Genomic DNA, 13630 nt, shown 5'->3' on the forward strand with positions numbered 1-13630 from the left:
TATTTAAGGCAATGAAAAATAAACTGAATTTGAATATTATTTCTGCTTCGACTTTTTTTTGGTAATGTTCCAGTGAAGCAATTTGGGTTATTTTGCTGCATAAGAACAGAAGTTGTCGTTGTAGTTTTGTTGGTCAGAAATTGCTGATATGAAACACCCGTGGATGCTGGAAAACTGAAAGAAAATGCTGGAAGTACTGAGAATCTGTGTAATTTACATTTTGCATGTTGTACACAATGAAGCTTAATTGAGCAGAGTTCATAGGGTGTATTTGTAAGCCCTCCATTTACAGTACATTGCTTTGCATACCTCTTCAGCGTTGCAGGATTATATGAGGTAATATACCATTCTACGTTTTATTTAAACCAGAGCTTCTTTATTATCATGTGGATGTAATAACTTACTGTTCATTTTTTAATTGTTTTATAATTTATGACCAAGTAGCAAACTAGAGAGGTTATAAATCAGTATTTTGACTGAAATATTTTGGGATTATTTTTGTTTTCCTTTTCTAACATCTTTTTGAATCCTAGTAGAAACCTGACTCCCTACGGTATAGTTAGAGGAGTCAGTATGGGCAGCTGCAAAGTTTTATTGGTTAATATCCAGTTGGACCCTTGTTGTGTAGAAACGCCATGTTTTTCATTTTATAAACTGTCTCTGCATAAAAGTAATGTTCATAACCTTTAGGGAGAAAGAACTAAAATATACAATGAGGTAATACAATGAAGGCTGAACTGGCATAAGTGGGTGGCAAAAAACTGATGAGCCAAATGACCTGTTTTGGTGTCACAAATTCAATGCAAAAGAAAAACTATTGAAGGTTTACGTAGTACAGACGTAAGTTTCTGTTGGTGTATGCCAGCTTACTTAACAAATTAATGTAGCACCTGCAGATGAATAGACTTTACTGCATCAGTAATTTTTTCCAATGCACTGCTAGTTTTCTGATGTGGTGTTGCCAATGCATAATGTGCTCATACAACAGTAGAACAGTGTTAGGAGCTGCTTCGATAAATGCACAAACACCTATGGAAATGTTTTGTGCAATATTTTAAATGAGGCAAGAGCTGACCTATTTTAAATTGGTTGGTGCCACCTTAAAATGATCAGAATAATATTATAGGAGTGTTAAGTAGACTTAGGATGAGGTTTCTAGCCATTAAATCTTTAGAAAATTTTGCTCTGCTGCAAAATTAGTTTCTAGTGAACGTGGGCAGAGCAGTGGGGTTGGGGAATAGTTGCTGTTTGTCCTTGGTTAACCTGTTGAAAAATAAGTTAGTTCTTTAAGTTTGCAATTTTTAAAATGGGAACAATATGGGTGCAGCAGACAAGAACAATGAATGACCCATCTGGCTCACCATCCAACTATCTTTCCAGCTGGAATCATGACTGTATTTTATGAAATTGATTTGAACATTCTGATACCCCAGTTGCTGTGTTTTCTGTTCGAGTACTGCTAGCCTTGGCACGGAGCTAAGCAAAGTTTGTGGCACATTTTCAATTTGTTGAAACACTTGTCAAATATTATGGGTGTGTGCTTAAAGCTGTTGGAAGGGAATTGCTCACAACATGCTCTCATTTTTTTTAACCAGATTTTTGCATATTTAAATAAAATCCATGCCATTGGATCCAAAATAGATGGACTGATGCTGGTAGCTTTGCCAACCTATATTGTCAAGAAGAGAAGCATAAAGTTTTAACGTGAATAAATATGTTACAGTGAATCTCAATATGTCAGGATTTCTGTACACTTGGTTATCTCAATACTAAAACAGTGTTCCAAAGGCATACTTATTGAGTTTAAATCAAATCCTGACCATTTGGTCATTGCACACTGGGACTCGTGCCTTCCACCCAAAACTCTTAAATTTTCTTCTTAAACCCAGCTCCTGTACTATTAAGATGCTCCCTAAATCTTATCACTTTGACTGAGCTTTTGGCTGTCTGCTCTGTTTTCTCCTTATGTGGGTCCTTATCACATTTTATTTGGTATAGCTCTTATGAACTGCCTTGGGACATAGGGTCATGCCAAAGATGCCATATAATTGGAGATGGTTGATGATAAAAGAAGAAAGATCAGGTGCAATGGATAATGGTTGTATGAAAATCCCAGGAAAATCCAAGAACTTTGATTTTCATACAACCATTATCCATTGCACTTGATCCATTCTCAATGATGATTAGATAATTGTGGCCTGACAGCTGGCCTTTTGCCACAAATGTTGGAAATCACTGGAGGAGAGAGATGGGAACAAACTCATGATTAGTGGAAGGAAAAGAGTGAGCTTGGAGAGAGTGGGTAACAAAGGCTTCCTTCTAAGGACGAGGAGGAGCATGCCTGTACCACTCAGACCATGAGGAATCTGACTTTTTGAACATGCATTGGTGGTTTTTGCCTCCTGTCTCAGAAATGCTATACGACAGCAGACAGCAATTCTCTTCTTGACCTTGGTTGTTTAAGTCCCATTGCCAATGATGCATTCGGGACCCCTTCCTAGCTTTTCTGGCAGCTTCATTCATTACCTGGTTTAAGCTTTAAGAAATTTAAATGGTGAGCCATATGATTGGGTTGCTTGATCCTTGTGTTGTTATCTCACAGGAGTCAGGATAATTAAAATTGGAGCCTATCTATCCACATATTTGGCATCGTATCGACTTAAAAAAAATCTCATTCCTTTTATCTCTGGACATTAGAATTGTTACTGAAAAGTCTACTTTAGTACCCAGCACATTAATTGGAGAACTGGTTACGAGGAAGAGTGCAGAAGGGATGCACGTTGTAATTGAGTTGCAGGGATCAATTTTCTTTTTATTCTGGGTGTTGTGCCCAGTGCCTTCAGCTCTTTGTGTGTGCAAGGGCCAATGACCCAGTCACTCTGATCCCCTGACCTGCACCACTCTTGACACTGGGATAACTCAGGCATTCCTGTGAGAAGGGAGCCAGACAGCTGATAAAGTGATGAAAGTTGATCATCCCTACTCCTATCCCTGCCCTGTCGTGTGGAACATTTGGAAGGAAGTAGCTTTGGCGAAAGTGGATGCACTGTAAACATCTTCCAAAATTCTATAGATTCTAGAACTGTTCTCATTAACTGGAAAGTATTAAATGTAACCTCACTATTTAAGAAAGGCGAAAGAGAGAATACATCAGTTACCATGAATGGTAGGGAAATTGCTGGAATTTATTATTAAAAAAGTGATAACGGAGGACTTTTTAAAAAAAATGTTAATGTTGGGCAGAGTCAATTTGGATTCATGAAAGGAAAGTCGCGCTTGACAAAATCTTAGCTTTTTGAGGTTGGAACTAGCAGTAAAAATAATTGCGAATCAGTGAATGTAACGTTGGATTTTTAAGGCTATTGTTACAACCTTGCTCTAAAGATTATTGTACGAAATTGGAGCATGTAATATTGGGGACAATGGACTGGGATGGGCTGAGAATCAGTCAATGGACAGAACACAGCAGAAATGCCCAATTTGGTGTTGGGAGGCTGTGACTAGTGGGTGTAACAGTGATTAGTGCTGGAGCCCCAGCTATTCACAATTTACTTCAATGATTTAGATAGGACCAAGTGTAATATATCCAAGGCCTTGTGGACTCCAAGGAGAATGCAGAGAAGCTTCAGGTGGATACAGATTACTTAAACAAATGGGCAAGGACTTGTCAAGTGGATTATAATATAGGAAGAATACGAGATTATTCACTTTGGTAGAAAAGAGAAAGGCTGAGTATTGTTTTAAATGATCACATTGAAAGGTGTTGGCATTCAGAGGGACATGGAAGTCATTGTACATGATAAATTGAATACCAATGTGCAGGTACAGCAAATAATTAGGAAGGCAAATGGTACATTAGTCTTTATTGCAAGAGGATTTCCATATAAGAGTAAAGACAGCTTGCTCCAATTATATGGAATCTGCATCCAGAATATTGTGTACAGGTGTAGTCTTCCTATTATCAGGAAGAATATACTTGCAATTCTCTGCAGATTGTCACCTTGTCGTGGTGGAGAAGCTTGTGTGGTCCTGAGATCCCGAGAGCGATGCCGTCTGGAGCTATGCTTCTGGTAGGGTCACCCATGGCGGTAAGGTCGATGGTGAGGTCCCTGACAAAGAACAATCCAACCAAGCCTCAACGGTGGAACAGGTGGACGAAGTTATTTCAAACTCAACGGCTGTGAAGGCGGATGAAGGCTGCAACAAATCCATCAGCTCCAATCGTCGTGGTTTCCAGGCCATTGGAATCAGTTGGTTGATTTGTGAAGTATCGTGTGCTTTTTGCAGTGCAACATCAAGTACACGTTAAACAAATACACGCACAGGCGTCTTCGCCCTGTGGGCTACTTCTGATCAACGGAACGAAGACCATCATCCTCGACCTCGAGGGATAGCCACGATGACGACGACTTGCAATACAGGAAGTGCAGCGTAGGTTACCAGATTTGTTACCTGGGATGGTGGGCTCATTGTGAAGAGATTAAGCAGACTTGGCCTAACCTTTCTTGAGTTTAGAGAATGAGAAGTGATATCATTGAAACGTACGAAATTCTTACTGGGCTCGATAAGATAGATATGGAGTTGATATTTGCATTCACTGCAGTATCTAAAACCAGTGGTCACTGTTTCAAAATAAGGGGTCAGCCATTCGGGAGGATAGTGAGTCTTTGGAATTCGCTTCCCAAGGTTCCTGTTGAGTCTCGGTCATGAATTACATTCAAGAGTTTGATAGATTTTTGGATGCACAGTGGCACAGCTAATAGAGCCACTGCCTCACAGCACCTCAATCTTGACCTCTGGTTCTGTCTGTGTGAGGTTTGCAAGTTCTTCCCTGTGACTGCGTGGGTTTCTTCTGGGTTACCTCCCCAAAATGTGATTTCATAGGTTATTTGGCCACTGTAAATTGACCTGTGTCTGGGTCACTGGTACAACCTGAGGAAGTTGATGAGAATGTGGGGGAGAATTTTTAAAAAAAGAGGATTTATATAGGATTAGTGTAAATGGTTGGTTGATGGTCAGTGTGGTCTTGGTGGGATGAAGGGTCTGTTTCTGTGCTGTATCTCACTTTAGTTCTGACTATATTGAGGGATGAGGGGTTAGTGCAGGAAAGAGAAGCAGAGATAGAAGTTCAGCCATGATATTGAATGGCAGAGAAGGCACACCAGCAGAATGGCCTAATTCTATTTCTTCTCATCCTCCTGTGAAAGTTATCCCCAAGAGGGTCCAATGTTGTGACTTTCCCTGGAACTCCTGAATGAGCCGTACATTTAGGAATTTCATCCATGGAGGTTAAAATTGTGCTCCAAACTGGTGGAAGCAGAACAAGTTGATGTACTTCCCCATAGTCAGAAAGACATTTCCTACTCCCTGATTTTGGTCCCTTTTGGCCAACAATAACGGGATCGACAGATAACTGAAAAGACCACTTTTCTATCCCTTCAGACTGCATACACCAGCGGTTGGAGTGAGTACAACATAGAAAATTATACCTCCAGTGAAGAAAAGTATGAGAAATGATAGCTTTACCAACTCGCACCATTAAAATCACAAAGTTTATAATCAAGATGCTCGCATACATTTTGCATCTGAATGGTTATTTCCAAATTCCACAGGAAGTAATACTCCATTTATGAATTTCACCAAACACAAAACTAATTGCATCACATATATAAATTAGTACAATAACTTTGGGCAACTAATGAATTCTTAAACGTGTGTTATCTGCAATGACTTCTGATTACTTGTTTGCATCATTCTCATTAGGTGGTTGCATCAGGTCCAATGCTTAATTGGATGATACTTGTAATATCTGAAAGTTTCACAAATTTAAGTTAATATGTATTTCAACTTTGTTTTCCTTTGCAGAAGCAGCATGCTGAATGACCTCTAATCCTGTAATAATAGCTTTTAATCAGAGACAGGAAAATCAATTTTGGGGATTTTTTTCCACATAATTAGAAGAAATTGTTGGTTTGGGTTATTAACAAATACAGATGATGTACAAAATTTGCCAATGAGAGTAATAATAAGATTTGGAAATGTAGAACTGGGACTCCCTTGGTGAGTTTTCTTTTATTCAGTGAATAAGTGGCAGCCATCCCAGATGTTTAACAATTTTTTTTTCTGATTTGTGTATGGTGCTTGTGTTCCTGGCTCTTAATGTGGGGACCTTATTCAGTCATCAATGGCTTCCATATAAATGCTGGATTTGGGTTTTGGGGGCAAATTTCTGATGGCAAATGCAACTATCCTTCTTTTAAAATGGCTGCCAGTTGTACAAAAGTGTCCAGCGGTAACAATGTGCCATATGCTTTAGCATATCTTAAGTATTAGGGTCAGAGATCAGTGGCTCAGAGCTGAATGTATAAAAGGCACTCAAAACGATAAAGGGTTTTGCTGGCATAGAATGTGGGAAACTATTTTCTGTGAGAGAAGCGTAGAACAAAAGGGCATAACCCTAAAATTCAAAGTGGATGGATAACCTGCAGCAGAACTGGCTAGTTCGGATAAGGTTCTGACAAAGGAAGCGAGTTTGCTAGGATTATCAAATCCTATTGTACGCTTCAGACTGAAGTTACCAAGCTACTGCTGTCAGTCAGTCCCGGACTTTGAGGCTACAGTAAATATTCCTCTTCACTGTACCTAGGAAATGGGGCAGATTGTGGAGGGAAACTGGGCAGAGGTCCATTGCACCTATGCTTCCGGTGTGGAAGATAAAATTCCAGGCATTTTTCCTGGGTGACTTAAATGAACATGAATTAAACGTACCCAACATTCACATTAAAATTGTGCCTTAAGTTCAGCAGACCATTTAAATACATCTGTCAAAACGATTTCAGTTTTGGCACCAGAATTTCTGGAAGAGTTTGAGCAGTGTAATAATGATAGGGATTTGGGCTGGGACCTCTAAGATATGTTCCAGCTGGAAGAGAGAGGGGTATTGCAAACTGGGACAGAAGCATATCTAAGCTTCAGAGGTATGGAGCAAAAGGTGACCTTCCCACCCAATTCCAGGAGTCACATTGCTGAAACTAGTTCATTTATGCATTTCCTGATAACACTTATTCTGAAGATAAAACTAGAAAATTGGGCATTCTGTGGCTGAAAGTTGAGAAGGAAGATTTTAAAAAAAAGTTAATTTGTGCATGAAAGAGTTTTCAAAATCTTGATTTTAACAAATCCTTTCATACACTTAAAATTGTAAAATATGGTTAGATACTTAAAGGTTGAGTATGCTCAATGAATTACAATCTAAACAGAAATAAGCTCTGAACAACTAAAATTAAACTCGGGTCAATATCCAAACAATAGTCAAGTTATGATTTGCAACCCCTAAATAGAAAATTAGATTTCTTTTCATGTGAAGAATGTTGTAAACACTACTTTGTTGATTAATTTGGTGGCATTTTAATATGTGTTTATCTAACTAGTTTGGTAAATATTTTTAAAGCCATTTTGTAGTTTGAAACTAGGCACGTAAACACTACCAATGAGGAAGAGTGGTTCAATGGTAAGAAACTTGATGTTGGATGATTATCTAATATAGTCTCCCCTGTGCAATTTTGAATTTAAGTTGAATTCAAGTCTGTCATTTGGTGCTGGAGTGGAAGCTATATGATGGCAATTAAAGGCATTTCATTGCTAGGTGCTGCTTCTGTCTCTGAGGAATAACAATATTTCCAAGACTTCCAGCAACATTTAATGAAATGCTTCAGGTTTTACCTTTTCTAAGTGTGTCACTGGCAATAGTGGGCAGCATTGGGCAAGTACTGGAGACACTGTTCTGCTATAATGCGATAGTTATGTTCCTAAGACACCTCACTTTACAGAAAGTAGAAATAGCAGAACAGGCTCTAGTTGCCTTCAAAGCACAGATTTAAATAGGTTATCAAAACTGTGCTATAACCAATGTGGCCTGTGTAATGCAAATAGTGCTCCCTAATGCATCAATCGCATTATAACAAATTCACATTATGGAAAGACGTGTTATATCAGAACTACCTGTAAAGTAAAATTATAAAATGTAATCAGCATGAATTAAAGAGAATGCATGAGAGATGAAGTCATTGAACAGAATTAACTTGCTATAAGTTTTATATTTTGGGTCACTTTTTTTAAGTGTAGATTTTAAACTCTTCTAATTATGATTTTTCTGTAAGGTGATTTTTCCAGACATTATTAGCCGCAATTGGAATAGTGCATTGATCCTTCTCTTGCTAACAATGAAGCAGTTCTCATTCAGACACTAGAAATTTCCCTTCCAAATAATGTAATTTTAAAAAAACATAGTTTCATTCAAGAAGATAGAATAATCTTCTAAATTCCCAGTGCTACTTAACATAAGGAAGTATTTGATAACTTGCTCTTCTTCACAAGAGCTTTGCCCGGGAACTTGCTGGAACTTACGTGCAACCTTTAATTCGTGCATGTTACGTCACTGCAGGTATCAGCTTGTAAAAAGCTGTCATTTGTAATCCTGGAAGTGGCTGTAGATGTAACAGCTGATGGCAAAGAGGCTTGAAGCAGTGATTTTTGAGTGGCAGTTCCTGGAGTTGTGATTCCTTTTAGAGTTCCCACTCACTTTGCACCCATCATCAAATTGTTCCTGGGAATTTCTGTGGCCTGCATACTTTTATTCCTAGACTCTGCATCACATTTATAACCCCAGGGGTGTTTCACGTGATATTGGCTGGAAGCTGCTGGTATCTTGGAAGTCGGGGCAATTGGTAAATTTTGAAGTGATACCTGAGTGACTTTAAGTGATGGGTTCATAATTCAGACAGGGAAAGCTAAGAAGGGTGGTTCACTTAAAAGCTGTATAAATTTTGGAGATTAAATTGCCTCCTTCAATGTGATCTGTGCAATAAATCACAGAAAATTCATGGAGGGGCTATAGATAATTTGTTCATTTATTCTTGGAGCCTGTGTGTTTCAATCACTACTCATGTACAGGAGGTCCCCAAGTTATGACAAGGTTCTGTTCCTGAGAATTGTTCGTAATCCGAACGGGTTTCTGTTTGTAAGTCAGAAATGAACAGAAACAGATGCGACAGGAGAGCAGGCAGGTGTGGAATAAGCAGCCGCCAGCAGGTTTCACTGACTCGGTCAGTGAGTGAGTCTGCTCAGCGCTCCCAGTTCTGCTTGGCTCGACCCAGCCCCTAATTGTTGTGGCTCAGCGGCGGGAGCGGGAAAAGAAGGCATGTGGAAATGCCCTGCTCCCTCCCGGCAGAAGATGCCTGCAGCCAAGCAGCAGCTGGCAAATCCATCCAATACAGTCTGTACATAAGCCAGGTGTTTGTAACCTGGGCAGGGCCTGCATTATGAATTCTAGATAAAAGTTTCAAAGTGCGACATTATGTTGATAAATCCTCCTTTCAATTCCTGGTATGTAATTACTGAACTGTCAGAATTGCTGTCGGTATGCATTGCACTGGTGGTGTGAGAATGAACTGCAAAAGAATGTATTTGGCACCAGGAGCTTACACTCCACTCCCACCATTATGCCTCCATTGCATATACAAGCCTGAGCATGATTGTCTGCCTCCTGGGTGAGATGCACTGCCCTCTTCTAATCAGGTATCAGAGGAAAGCATTTGCAATTGTGTGTTACCATGCCTTAAGAAAACTCTCCAGTAGCTTCAAATATTGCAAACATGCTGCCAAGGAGATTATCACCATCAATTCCTGTCTTCTAGCACTGCCTCACATTAAGGTAGAGCAGGATCAGTCAGATTGGTGGCCACCAAATGTACCAAAGAAGTCACAGGTGACCCTTATTTTTTTTACAGTACTGAGGCAGTGATTACAATTGGCACTTGGGAGTTTCAAATTGCCTTTAATTTGGCAGCATTTGTTTTTTTTAACTAAAGGATTTAATGTGTGCTAAATGTTCCTGAGTTGCAAAGTAATTAGCTAGTCTGAAAGTGGCTACGTGTTGTTGATTTTCTGGAAGGGACCTGGCAGGTGTTTACCCAGGATGGAGCTTTATTATTGCTTTGATAAGGAGCAATGTATTGTTCTGAACTTTGTCACTGAGTGATTTTCACACAATGATTTCCACCGTGCATTCAAGCCAGAGGAAGTTCCCAATTGTAGGGTGGGGCTGGTTTGTTTTACTAGTTTTCTGTAATAAACAACGATGCAAGAGGTGACCAAACTGGTCTGTGGACATTGAAGTATTGACCCAGAGCTTGCTGGGAATTGCAAGTGCTTTCCTTTGAGCAGGATGGGGGTGGGGGGGGGGGGGGATTGAGCTTGGGAGGTGGGGTTAGGGGTGGAGGAGTGCAGGGGGTGAAATGGATAAAGAGGCACTCTGTGGTTAGCTCAGGGGTGGGGCTGGGAAAAACGTGCACACCAGAGTGGGCTGTGAGGCGGGGAGAGGGTGGGGGAAGACGGGTGAAGGAAGGGACACGCTGGAGCAAGGCATGGAGGGGTGGGTGCTGGGGAAAACACCGAGCATCTGGAGCGAAGCTGGTGGTGGGGTTATCCAGAAGGAGCTGGTTGGTGACGTTAATCGATATCACCCCAGGCAGGGAAATGAAGTACTGGGGAATGTTTTGGCAGCTGGTTTTCATTGCACTCCTAGGAGGCTCTGCAGCTGTTCAGGTTGCACCATGTTGGAGTCATTTACTTCCTTGTTATAATACAGAAGGAGGCCATTCAGTCCATCAGATTCAGCTCCCAGCAGATTTATATCTTCAGTCTGATTTTCCCAGTATCCCTGCAATTTATGTAACCATGATCTCCCCTTTGATTTTTTTTAACCACTTACACCTGAAGGAAATCTACAGTGGCAAATTAATCTACCAACATGTTTTGGGAGAGGGGAGGAAACTGGAGCACCAGAGGGAAAACCCAGGTGATCACAGGGAGAAGGTGCGGACTCCACGTGGACAGCACCAGAGATCGGGATCAAATCTGGGTGTGCCACTATACCACTCGAAGGTTTTTGCTTGGGGATAGTGTGACGGATCCTCCACAGCCGGATCCATGGAGTGGCCAGCTGGAGTTTGAGGGCTGCTGGCCCATGCAACAGCATCTGGTCCAGTGTCAATTGAGGGTTTCCCTTCAAATCCAAAATTCTCTTGTTTGCAAAGCAGAGTTAGCTTTCTTTCCTTTCTGAAGGATCCATGGCAGATATTTATTCTGGATGTCATCACTGAACCTGCCCAACATTTCCATTTCCTGTTGTTATTCCCCTTGTCTGCATCCTGACACTCCTGTGGGTAAACCAACGGACACCACCATACTTCCTGTGAAATACCCTGGCCACACAATAGATGATGTTTATACCAGTTAATCTGACGGTCAACGCATAAGGATTTCAAAATCCAGTATTGGAAACTTGTCCATTGTGATGTTCAATTATATATTTAAATAATTAATTGGTAATTCAGAGAGTAACATTAATAGTCAGTGTAGGTTAATTCAACTGTTCAATGACACTTCTACAGTTAAATTCTGATAACACAACTACTCAGAAATCCCAGTGGTTCGGCATCTGCCTCGATGGAGGCCCCTGCCCCCGTGCTCCCTTTAACTCCCCTTTATGTTGTGCTGTAGAATTTATTATTCTATCATGTAATTTTTTTTAAGTGAATTTAAAGTGTATTGGAGTGGTCATAAATAACATCAGATAGCCCAAACGATCTGATAGTCCAGTACCACCAAAGTCCTGAACATGTCGCATTAAGAGTTTTACTTTATTTTGTTTTACCTTTGTCAGGTATTTCGGAGCAAAGCCACTCTTTTGTCCACTGCAGCAACATATTTCAGTAATTAAGTAATAACTTCCTGCATGAATTTGGCACACTTCACATTAAAGATGCTTCACATTAAAAGTGTTATGTTTTCAAAGGCAGTTAGATGTTTTATGACTGTAGCTTAGATAATTCTCACCCTCCTGTTCTAAAAGAGGTGACTCATCTTGTTTTGGGGGATATTCATCGAAATGACCTCTTTGTATGTGTGGGTTTAGACGAAGAGTTTCAACAGGAGTTTCAACCAAAGGATTCTGATCTGTACATTATTCACATGCTAGGGTGTGAGCTCGTGATTGAACTTGGAAATCCCAGATGAATTCTCTTTTGTTTATTGAGGCCAATTTTGGTATACGTAAGCACACTAAGTCCTTGTTACCTGTGACAGATAGAGGAACGGACTTCCCGCAGGTAACAAAACACTTGGATGGAAAAAGCTCTTCTCTTCATGTTCTAAGTGCATTAACACACATTAATGAACACATTAAAAGAGGTAAATACCTACAAGAAAATGTTAGTAAACAAAATTTCTATTGAAACTTATAAGTAGTGACTGATTTTGAAATCACAAGGTGCAGCTGTGTAATAAAGATTACTCTCTATTAGAGTAGTCCACAGCAGGAAGCCACTTGACACAAGTGGTTTGGAAACTGATCTGTGTTTTAGGGTCTATTATTGGTTCCTCAGTGTGTACATGTATATAGATAGATTTTGTTGGAAAAAAAATTCAGTGTCAGACCTAGAGGTGACCTTACAAGTATGTGGATGGCAGATCAGTGGAGGACTAGGAGTGAGTGTTCATAAGAAACAGAAGCAGGAGGAGGCCTTTGGGCCTTGTCTCCTTATGCCTGCTCACCATTTAATAAGCTTATGGCTGCTTTTTTTCCCAACTTCCCCACACTAACCTATATCCTTTGCTGGCCTTGAAATCTAAAATACTATCTATCTTTGTCTTGAATGTACTCAGCAACTGAACTTCCATACCCCTCTACAATTCCAAAGATTCAGTACCCTCTGCATGTAGAAATTCATTCCAGTCTCTGTACAGAATGGGCCATCCCTTATTTTAATTATGTGGCCCCTGAATCTAGACTCCCCAGCCAGGGGAGATGTCAACTATGCAATTACCCTGTAAATTGCAAAAAGATTTTTGGATGTTACAATAAGACCACTTACCATTCTCCTAAACTCTAAAGAGTTTAGGATCAGTCTGCTTAATCAATCCTTGAAAGACAAAATTTCCATCCCATGAATCAATCTGGTGAACCTTTGCTACACTCCCTCTTTCAAGATACTATACAGTCTCCATATAATTGGAGCAAGATGTCTCTACTCTTGTACTCAAATCCTCTTGCAATAAAGACCAACAGACCATTTGCTTTCCTAATTATGCAGATCAAGTATCAGTCTTGGAATCATATCGGTATAAATCTGTACACACCAACTTTATTGTATCGATTTCTTGACATTTACAGCATGTGAAAGATTTTAAAGAAAACCTGCACCGCAAAAGTTAATGTTTATATTTTAGAGTATGCGAATCAGTAAAGATTGGCTAAAGTCCACCTCAGTGATGTTCACAATAATGAAGTATATCAGATTCAGTGATGTGGCAGGAAAAGTTGTTAACCGGTTTCATGGCTGTGGCTCAATGTAGATTTGATTGTATGAGACATTATTCATCAAACTGTCAGTCTTTCACCCCCAAGGCGAACTAATCCCCAAGAGCTGATGGCCAGATTCATAAGGTTCTAACAGACCTGGCTGCAGATGTAATGGATGTGTTTGTGCTTATCTTCCAAAATTACCCCAGACTCTGGAATGGTCCCAGTGAATTGGACACTACTAAGTGTAATGTGGTTACTCAAGGA

General features: G+C 40.1%; 1 protein-coding gene across 6 annotated transcripts in view; it reads left to right on the forward strand.

Moving 5' to 3' along the window:
* Positions 1-13630, forward strand: part of LOC127568295 (ras and Rab interactor 2-like) — a 123738-nt gene that overhangs the window by 53600 nt on the left and 56508 nt on the right. The window lies entirely within an intron of this gene.

The sequence above is a fragment of the Pristis pectinata genome, chromosome 3 (assembly GCF_009764475.1).
Source record: "Pristis pectinata isolate sPriPec2 chromosome 3, sPriPec2.1.pri, whole genome shotgun sequence".
Taxonomy (NCBI): Eukaryota; Metazoa; Chordata; class Chondrichthyes; order Rhinopristiformes; family Pristidae; genus Pristis; species Pristis pectinata.